At 47.1% G+C, this 9,519-nt stretch overlaps 1 long non-coding RNA gene across 5 annotated transcripts; it reads left to right on the top strand.

Moving 5' to 3' along the window:
- Positions 1-1,707: 1,707 nt before the first annotated feature.
- Positions 1,708-7,654, top strand: LOC132158063 (uncharacterized). 5 transcript variants are annotated; one of them, XR_009437653.1, is made up of 3 exons: positions 1,708-1,731; positions 2,001-2,471; positions 7,247-7,654. It is a non-coding gene; the product is annotated as an uncharacterized LOC132158063 (long non-coding RNA). The 5 variants fall into 5 exon arrangements; XR_009437651.1 differs by lacking the exon at positions 1,708-1,731 and adding an exon at positions 1,784-1,926; XR_009437650.1 differs by lacking the exon at positions 1,708-1,731 and adding an exon at positions 1,786-1,933 and having other exon boundaries at positions 2,007-2,471.
- Positions 7,655-9,519: the final 1,865 nt, after the last annotated feature.

Here is a 9,519-nt window from a genome sequence, read left to right on the forward strand (position 1 = left end):
CTTTTTGTCTGAGGCTGTTTCGTCTGATGCCTAATTGTACGAGACCTGACACCTGACATTGTTTTTCCTGAGACATGAAGCTTTTCAGTCTGAGGCACGATGCCGTTTTGTTCAATGACTGAAGCCTTTTAGTCTGAGGCATGATGCCTTGTCTTCCTATGTGTGAGGTATGAGGATGTCCTAATATGGACACCGTACATCTGGAACTTATTCCCGCTGAAGCAGCGTTCCCGGTGGGACGCTTTGAGTGTAACCCCGTCCCCAGGCCTGTATGTGCGTTTGTTGCCATGACAACCCCAAATGACGGATTGGCAAACAGGTGTGGGGGATTTACTTGGAGAGTTTGGGTGAGGCCTCGTCATATTGGAGAGGATAAAAAGCAAGAGAGAGAGGCAGTTGGGGTGGTTTTTCTCTCTTGTGAAAAAGTTGTTTTACTGGGTGGTAACAGGGATTTGGAGGACTGGTGAATGAAGAGGAGAGTGATGCCTTGATGAGGGACTCGAGGACAACAAGAGGAGAGTGAAATACCCCGTTTGCATTGGAGAGGAGCTAAGTAACCGAGAACTGAGTCTCGTAACTGGACGTGTTCGACACTGAATTGGATGTGGTTTGGAGTGTTTGGATCACGATCATACAACCCGAATTCCGGAAAAGTTGGGACGTTTTTTAATTTTAATAAAATGAAAACTAAAGGAATTTCAAATCACATGAGCCAATATTTTATTCAAAATAGAACATAGATAACGTAGCAAATGTTTAAACTGAGAAATTTTACACTTTTATCCACTTAATTAGCTCATTTAAAATTTAATGCCTGCTACAGGTCTCAAAAAAGTTGGCACGGGGGCAACAAATGGCTAAAAAAGCAAGCAGTTTTGAAAAGATTCAGCTGGGAGAACATCTAGTGATTAATTAAGTTAATTGATATCAGGTCTGTAACATGATTAGCTATAAAAGCTTTGTCTTAGAGAAGCAGAGTCTCTCAGAAGTAAAGATGGGCAGAGGCTCTCCAATCTGTGAAAGACTGCTTAAAAAAATTGTGGAAAACTTTAAAAACAATGTTCCTCAACGTCAAATTGCAAAGGCTTTGCAAATCTCATCATCTACAGTGCATAACATCATCAAAAGATTCAGAGAAACTGGAGAAATCTCTGTGCGTAAGGGACAAGGCCGGAGACCTTTATTGGATGCCCGTGGTCTTCGGGCTCTCAGACGACACTGCATCACTCATCGGCATTATTGTGTCAATGACATTACTAAATGGGCCCAGGAATACTTTCAGAAACCACTGTCGGTAAACACAATCCGCCGTGCCATCAGCAGATGCCAACTAAAGCTCTATCATGCAAAAAGGAAGCCATATGTGAACATGGTCCAGAAGCAGAAATCAAAATTGAAATGAGCTCATTTTGTGCATAAAATTGTAAACTTTCTCAGTTTAAACATTTGCTATGTTATCTATGTTCTATTGTGAATAAAATATTGGCTCATGTGATTTGAAAGTCTTTTAGTTTTCATTTTATTAAAATTTAAAAAACGTCCCAACTTTTCCGGAATTTGGGTTGTAAATATCACTGAGTGGATTGTATTGATTCATTACCGGTCTCTTATCTCTCCCTCCATTATAAATGGTGATGTGAACTCTGCCAGTGTCTGTGAAGAAAAACATCTCAGAACATCCTTCAACAGCATTGAGGATCGCCCTGTTTGAAATATTTACTATCTGCCTCAGTAAAAGCCCTGTGCAACCTGTTGACTTTGAGTCTGCTGTATCCCTGCCATTCAACTATGGTGAGGAAGTGTTAGTTCCTTCCAATGCATGTGAACTGTATACTTGCCTGAACCATCCATTCTGTCTGTCTCAGAAGAAGCCCCGTTCAGCCTGTTGACTTCGAGTCTGCTGTATCCCTGCCATTCAACTGTATTGTGAGAAGTGTTCGTTCCTTCCAAATGCATGTGAGCTGTATACTTGCCTGAAACATCCCTTCTGTCTGTCTCAGAAGAAGCCCCGTTCAGCCTGTTGACTTCGAGTCTACTGTATCCCTGCCATTCAACTGTATGGTGAGAAGTGTTCGTTCCTTCCAATGCATGTGAACTGTATACTTGCCTGAAACATCCATTCTGTCTGTCTCAGAAGAAGCCCCGTTCAGCCTGTTGACTTCGAGTCTACTGTATCCCTGCCATTCAACTGTATGGTGAGAAGTGTTCGTTCCTTCCAATGCATGTGAACTGTATACTTGCCTGAAACATCCATTCTGTCTGCCTCAGAAGAAGCCCCGTTCAGCCCGTTGACTTCGAGTCTGCTGTATCCCTGCCATTCAATTGTATTGTGAGAAGTGTTCGTTCCTTCCAAATGCATGTGAGCTGTATACTTGCCTGAAACATCCATTCTGTCTGTCTCAGAAGAAGCCCCGTTCAGCCTGTTGACTTCGAGTCTACTGTATCCCTGCCATTCAACTGTATGGTGAGAAGTGTTCGTTCCTTCCAATTCATGTGAACTGTATACTTGCCTGAAACATCCATTCTGTCTGCCTCAGAAGAAGCCCCGTTCAGCCTGTTGACTTCGAGTCTGCTGTATTCCTGGAATTCATCTGGATTGTGAGAAGTGTTTGTTCCTTCCAATGCATGTGAATTGTATACTTTGTTTGAAGCATTCATCCTGTCTGTCTCAGTAGAAATCCCGCGCAGCCTGTCGACTTTGAGTTTGCTGCATCCTTGTGGCCCACCTGTGCTGAGAGAGGTGACCGCCCTTTTGTCACGAACGTGAGGCTGACGCGCTTGGTCTGGAATACCCACTCTGTCAGTGTCAGGAGAAGCCCCGTTTACCTTGTTGGCTTTAAGTCTGTTACCACGTGTAACTCCTTGGTATTGGAGAAGTGCCCGCCCCCGCTGTGAGCAAGCGTGGGAACAGTGTGCCGTGTTGGAGTCGCCATTTAGTGTGCCCCCTACCTAATTACTCACCGGCTTGCTGTGTACCTGCCTAAGGCCCTGCTCCGGTGTTACAAAGCAAGTAGAAGAGCCTGACTACATCCCTCCCAAGGAAGACTCCCCTAATCATCTTACCGTAAGACCGTGCACCTGCCGTATACGCACCCGACTGATATCATTCACCTCAAATTTCGCATCTGTGAAAGGAGGAAGGAAGGTTAGAAGTACCTAATTGCCAGAGGAGATGCACCAGACCGCTTGCTTGCCAATCGTATCTCCACCTGTGAAAGACCTACTTGACCACCCACCTGTTCTCTGTCCATCCATTGCGGGGTCCGCACAGAGGAAGAGGGCGGAAGAGTCCCCGGTCGCTGCACTGTTCACCTTCAATTCCTGAGGGCAACAAAGAAGACGGTTTTAGATTAGGATTTTCAATTTGCTTTTACTTCAAAATAAAACTTGTTAAATTTATTCTCTGTCTCCGTCTCTTCCCTCTGATACGCTCCTCGAGGTGGTCCTGGTTCAGGGGTGGGCACAGTCTAGCTTGGGCCACCCGACCTGTGACAGATTTCTTTGGCGTAGTCGGCAGGGTCTACCTCGAGTTGAGCGACCAGAGGTTGAGATGGCAGAAGAGGAAGAGCCTAGGGCACGGCAGCCCGTCATGCCGATCTTTGTGGGGGCTCCGTGGGCTCCGAAGTATGGAGGCCCGGGATCTGAAATGAGCTTGTCGATGTGGAAGATCCAGGTGGAGTACCTGGCTGGGCTCCAAGGTCTGAGTGCCCCGCAGAAGGTTCAGTTTGTTTTAAACTCCTTGGAAGGGGAAGTGAGGAGAGAAGTTCAGGCAGCACCGATCTTTATCGGAGGGCCCTGTGCGTCAAAGTCTGCGGGTGCAATTTCGACGAACCCCGAACCTGACCTTTGAAGAGCTTCGACAAGAAGCACTGGCCCTTGAGCGTGATCACATGGAGAATGTAGATCCTCCCAGCTGCCTAGCCACGAGTGTTGTTGGCACCCCTTCGACTACTACGACATCTGACTGGAAGCAGGCCCTCCGGGAAGAGTTGAAGAGAGATGTGCGGGAACAAATGTCTGACCTGTCTAAATCTTTTATGAAGGAGCTTCATCGAGAGCTCCTCCAAGTGTCCTCTTTACCGCGGGAGCGGGCTTACTCCGATGGGAATTGTCCCCCTGACCGCCGTCCATCCTGACCTTCGGGCTCTCGATTTCAGTGGGATGAGCGTGGGCGTCCCATCTGCAACGGTTGTGGAGAGCCAGGACATTACTTTCGTCAGTGTCCTGCTCAACGTGCATCGCAAGGGGTTTTTTAGAGTTTCCGGCCACTGTGGGTCAAGTGGTTGGGACCCCCTTATCAGACCCCTCCCTGCCTACAACTTCTAGGAGCCGCTTGGTGGGCTGTTGCCCGGTGGTGGTGGTTCAGGTCAATGACCAGGAAGTGCAGTGCCTCTTGGATACAGGCTCCCAAGTCACCCTATTCACCGAAAGCTTGGCCCATGAGTTGTTTGGCACCGAAGGTCGACCGCCTGCGGAAGCCCCCTGGTTGACGCTACGTGGGGCAAATGGTCTCGACATCCCGTATGTGGGGTACCTTGTGACCGATCTAAAGATTCATGGAGTCGTGGTGCCACAGAAAGGAGTGGTGGTCGTACGAGACACATCCCTGGGGTCTCATCGTGCCCTGATTGCCGGGCTCAGACTCGGATTGTGCGGGGCCTGCTGGGACAGAGGGGGAAACTCTATTTGAAGGAAGGTGTGCTCTGTAGGGTCCTCCAGGACCCAGGCCGGGGCGATGAGGTCTGTCAAATCGTGGTCCCTGAAGGGCGTTGTCAGGCTTTGTTGGAGGCATATCACACCAGGATGGGACATCAGGGGCAGGAGAGGACATTAGCACTGGTGAGGCGACACTTCTACTGGCCCGGGATGGAGGGTACCACGAGGACTTACCTTCAGAGGTGCCCACGCTGCACGTTGTTTAAGACCAAGAAGGAGTTACGGGCACCGCTGGTTCCGATTCAGGCCATGGCACCGCTGCATATGGTGGCCATGGATTATCTGACTTTGGGACGACCAGTGGATCGGATCCAGAACATCCTCGTGGTAACCGATCTGTTTACCAAGTATGCTTGGGCCATCCCAACTGTGGACCAAACCGCCATTACGACTGCCAACGCCCTCTGGAGGTATGTGATCCAACCATTCGGATGCCCTGAAATTTTCCACTCAGACCAAGGAACCAACTTTGAGTCCAGGGTGATCCATGAGCTGTACCAGCTGTACGGATGCAAGACGACCCATACGACTCCCTATCACCCCCAAGGGAACGGGGGGTGCGAGAGGTTTAATCAGACCTTGCTGAGTTTATTAGGAACCTTAGAGGAGGAACAGCAAGGCCATTGGGTCGACAGGCTCCCGGTGATGGTACAGGCCTATAACAACAGTGTGCAAAGTACCACTGGTTACGCCCCCACCTACCTGATGTTTGGTAGACATGTGAGACTTCCGATGGATATGCTTCTGGGGACCACTGCAGGGGAAGAGGGAAGTAGCTTGACAGATTGGGTGACGGGACATCATCAACATCTCCAGTTGGCGTACGAACGAGTCTCGGGCCAGATTAACCGAGCAGCGTTAAAGAACGAGAGGTTGTATGACCGGACGGCTCGAGAGGCACCGCTACTGCCAGGGGAGAGGGTGTTGGTGCGGGACAATCGCCGAAAAGGGAAGGGAAAATTAGGTGACCGGTGGGAGGCTCAGCCGTTTGTCGTCCAGCGACAGCCACACCCAGACCAACCCGTATATGCATTGTGGCCAGAAGGAAAGGCGGGCCCCGAACAGGTGTTACACCGCAATTTGATCCGCCCTTTCCCAAACTACCCAAAATGTGTTGTAGAGAATCCACCGGTCGAAACGTCCGGGATGCCCCCGCTGGTAGGATGGGCGGTGATTCCAAGAGGCTTAGGTCTAGGGCTACGACCTGAAGCACCCATTTCCCCACCTCGACGGTCCCAGCGAGAGAATCGAGGTCAGCCTCCAGCCAGGTTTGGAGACTGGGTTTCTGGAGACCATTCTCGGGACTAGAACGGTTTGGCAGGGGGGTATGTCACGGTGTGACAAATAGCATCTGGAACTTATTCCTGCTGAAGCAGTGTTCCCGGTGGGACGCTTTGAGTGTAACCCCGTCCCCAGGCCTGTATGTGCGTTTGTTGCCATGACAACCCCAAATGACGGATTGGCAAACAGGTGTGGGGGATTTACTCGGAGAGTTTGGGTGAGGCCTCGTCAATATGGGAGGGATAAAAAGCAAGAGAGAGAGGCAGTTGGGGGGTTTTTTCTCTCTTGTGAAAAAGTTGTTTTACTGGGTGGTAACAGGGATTTGGAGGACTGGTGAATGAAGAGGAGAGTGTTGCCTTGATGAGGGACTCGAGGACAACAAGAGGAGAGTGAAATACCCCGTTTGCATTGGAGAGGAGCTAAGTAACCGAGAACTGAGTCTCGTAACTGCACGTGTTCGACACTGATTTGGATGTGGTTTGGAGTGTTTGGATCACGATCATAAATATCACTGAGTGGATTGTATTGATTCATTACCGATCTCTTATCTCTCCCTCCATTATAAATAATGATGTGAACTCTGCCGGTGTCTGTGAAGAAAAACATCTCAGAACATCCTTCATCAGCATTGAGGATCGCGCCCCCCCTTCCCCCTCCCTCGGACAGAGACCCGAACGTGAGTGCTGGCTTTAAATTGCACTTTGTGAAGTGAGTTTGCAGTGCCTAAATTTGATGTTTTCCCCCACATTATATGCTTGAAGTGGAATTGTCGTGGGTGTGAAAGCTATATTCCTTTTTGCCATGCACTCTCCATGTGTTATGCGGGCTGACTGTCAATAATAAGAGTTCTGTGACATTGATCTGTTCCAACTGTATGGATGTTGAGGAATTATCATCTGGGATGTGAATTAACCCCTCTGTTGTGCTAATAGGAGAAGAGATGCCCTGTTGAAATATTTACTATCTGCCTCAGTAAAAGCCCTGTGCAACCTGTTGACTTCGAGTCTGCTGTATCCCTGCCATTCAACTGTATGGTGAGGAAGTGTTCGTTCCTTCCAATGCATGTGAACTGTATACTTGCCTGAAACATCCATTCTGTCTGTCTCAGAAGAAGCCCCGTTCAGCCTGTTGACTTCAAGTCTGCTGTATCCCTGCCATTCAACTGTATTGTGAGAAGTGTTTGTTCCTTCCAAATGGATGTGAGCTGTATACTTGCCTGAAACATCCATTCTGTCTGTCTCAGAAGAAGCCCCGTTCAGCCTGTTGACTTCGAGTCTGCTGTATCCCTGCCATTCAACTGTATGGTGAGAAGTGTTCGTTCCTTCCAATGCATGTAAACTGTATACTTGCCTTAAACATCCATTCTGTCTGTCTCAGAAGAAGCCCCGTTCAGCCTGTTGACTTCGAGTCTGCTGTATTCCTGCCATTCATCTGGATTGTGAGAAGTGTTTGTTCCTTCCAACGCATGTGAATTGTATACTTTGTTTGAAGCATTCATCCTGTCTGTCTCAGTAGAAATCCCGCGCAGCCTGTCGACTTTGAGTTTGCTGCATCCTTGTGGCCCACCTGTGCTGAGAGAGGTGACCGTCCTTTTGTCACGAATGTGAGGCTGACGCGCTTGGTCTGGAATACCCACTCTGTCAGTGTCAGGAGAAGCCCCGTTTACCTTGTTGGCTTTGAGTCTGTTACCACGTGTAACTCCTTGGTATTGGAGAAGTGCCCGCCCCCGCTGTGAGCAAGCGTGGGAACAGTGTGCCGTGTTGGAGTCGCCATTTAGTGTGCCCCGTACCTAACTACTCACCGGCTTGCTGTGTACCTGCCTAAGGCCCTGCTCCGGTGTTACAAAGCAAGTAGAAGAGCCTGACTACATCCCTCCCAAGGAAGACTCCCCTAACCATCTTACCGTAAGACCGTGCACCTGCCGTATACGCACCCGACTGATATCATTCACCTCAAATTTCGCACCTGTGAACGAAGGAAGGAAGGAAGGAAGGAAGGAAGGAAGGTTGGAATTACATACTTACCGTTGGAGACTTACCGGACCTCTCACTTGCCAAACACATCCCCACCTGAAGGCTGTGTATCTGCTGTATACGTACCTGACTGATATCCATCCGTCCCAAATTCTGCATCTGTGAAAGGAGGAAGGAAGGTTAGAAGTACCTAATTGCCAGAGGAGACGCACCAGACCACTTGCTTGCCAATCGTATCTCCACCTGTGAAAGCACTACTTGACCACCCACCTGTTCTCTGTCCATCCATTGCGGGGTCCTCACAGAGGAAGAGGGCGGAAGAGTCCCCGGTCGCTGCACTGTTCACCTTCGATTCCTGAGGGCAACAAAGAAGAAGATTTTAGATTAGGATTTTCAATTTGCTTTTACTTCAAAATAAAACTTGTTAAATTTATTCTCTGTCTCCGTCTCTTCCCTCTGATACGCTCCTCGAGGTGGTCCTGGTTCAGGGGTGGGCACAGTCTAGCTTGGGCCACCCGACCTGTGACAGTCATTTGTGGATTAATGCGTATTGGAGACGCGAACCATTTAAAATGATTCAGTTCGATTTGGTGAACTGGTTCAAAAAGATCTGAATGATTCGTTCGCGAATCGGATATCACAAATTGCTTTGTTTTGAACTCTCTCACAATAGACACGGAAGAGAAGACAATGATGAATAAAGTCGTAGTTTTTGCTATTTTTGGACCAAAATGTATTTTCGATGCTTCAAAAAATTCTAACTGACCCTTTGATGTCACATGGACTACTTTGATGATGTTTTTCTTACCTTTCTGAACATCGACAGTATACCATACACACAGTTTCAATGGAGGGACTGAGAGCTCTCTGACTAAATCTAAAATATCTTAAACTGTGTTCCAAAGATAAACGGAGGTCTCATGGGTTTGGAATGACATGAGGGTGAGTTATTAATAACATAATTATGATTTTTCGATGAACTAACCCTTTAAAAAAGGATTAATAAATAATCAGAAAAATAGATTGTTCATTGTTAGTTCATTTTAGTTAATGCATTAATTAATGTAAACCGAATGAGAGCTTATTATAAATAGTTGCCAACACATTTCATGATCTATAACCATTATAACCATTAAAAATCCTTTTAATGATCTGACTACATCCTTAAAACACATATTAGTTTTCTTTGAACAATTTTTATAAATGATTTAAATACTCTATATGCATTTCTACAATCATTATTTAAAAGTATAGTACAGTGCATTTCAGTCGATTCAATGCAATATTTTTCAGAATTAACTAAAGAGGTAAGATCTGTAATCATTTTTTTTTTTGTATATTATATTTATTGTGGTATTTTTGCATTTTCAGATACATAAACAGTACAATCAGAAGACAGGACAAAATAAACAAAAACAAACAATTCCTTCAATTAAATTTAGTTTAGCAGATAACCACATCACCAAAGAAAGGCAAAGGGGTTCAAGGCAAGTTATTGCACAATATGGCATCATAGACAAGGTGAAATAATATTGTAATAATAACAATT

The sequence above is a fragment of the Carassius carassius genome, chromosome 15 (assembly GCF_963082965.1).
Source record: "Carassius carassius chromosome 15, fCarCar2.1, whole genome shotgun sequence".
NCBI lineage: Eukaryota > Metazoa > Chordata > Actinopteri > Cypriniformes > Cyprinidae > Carassius > Carassius carassius.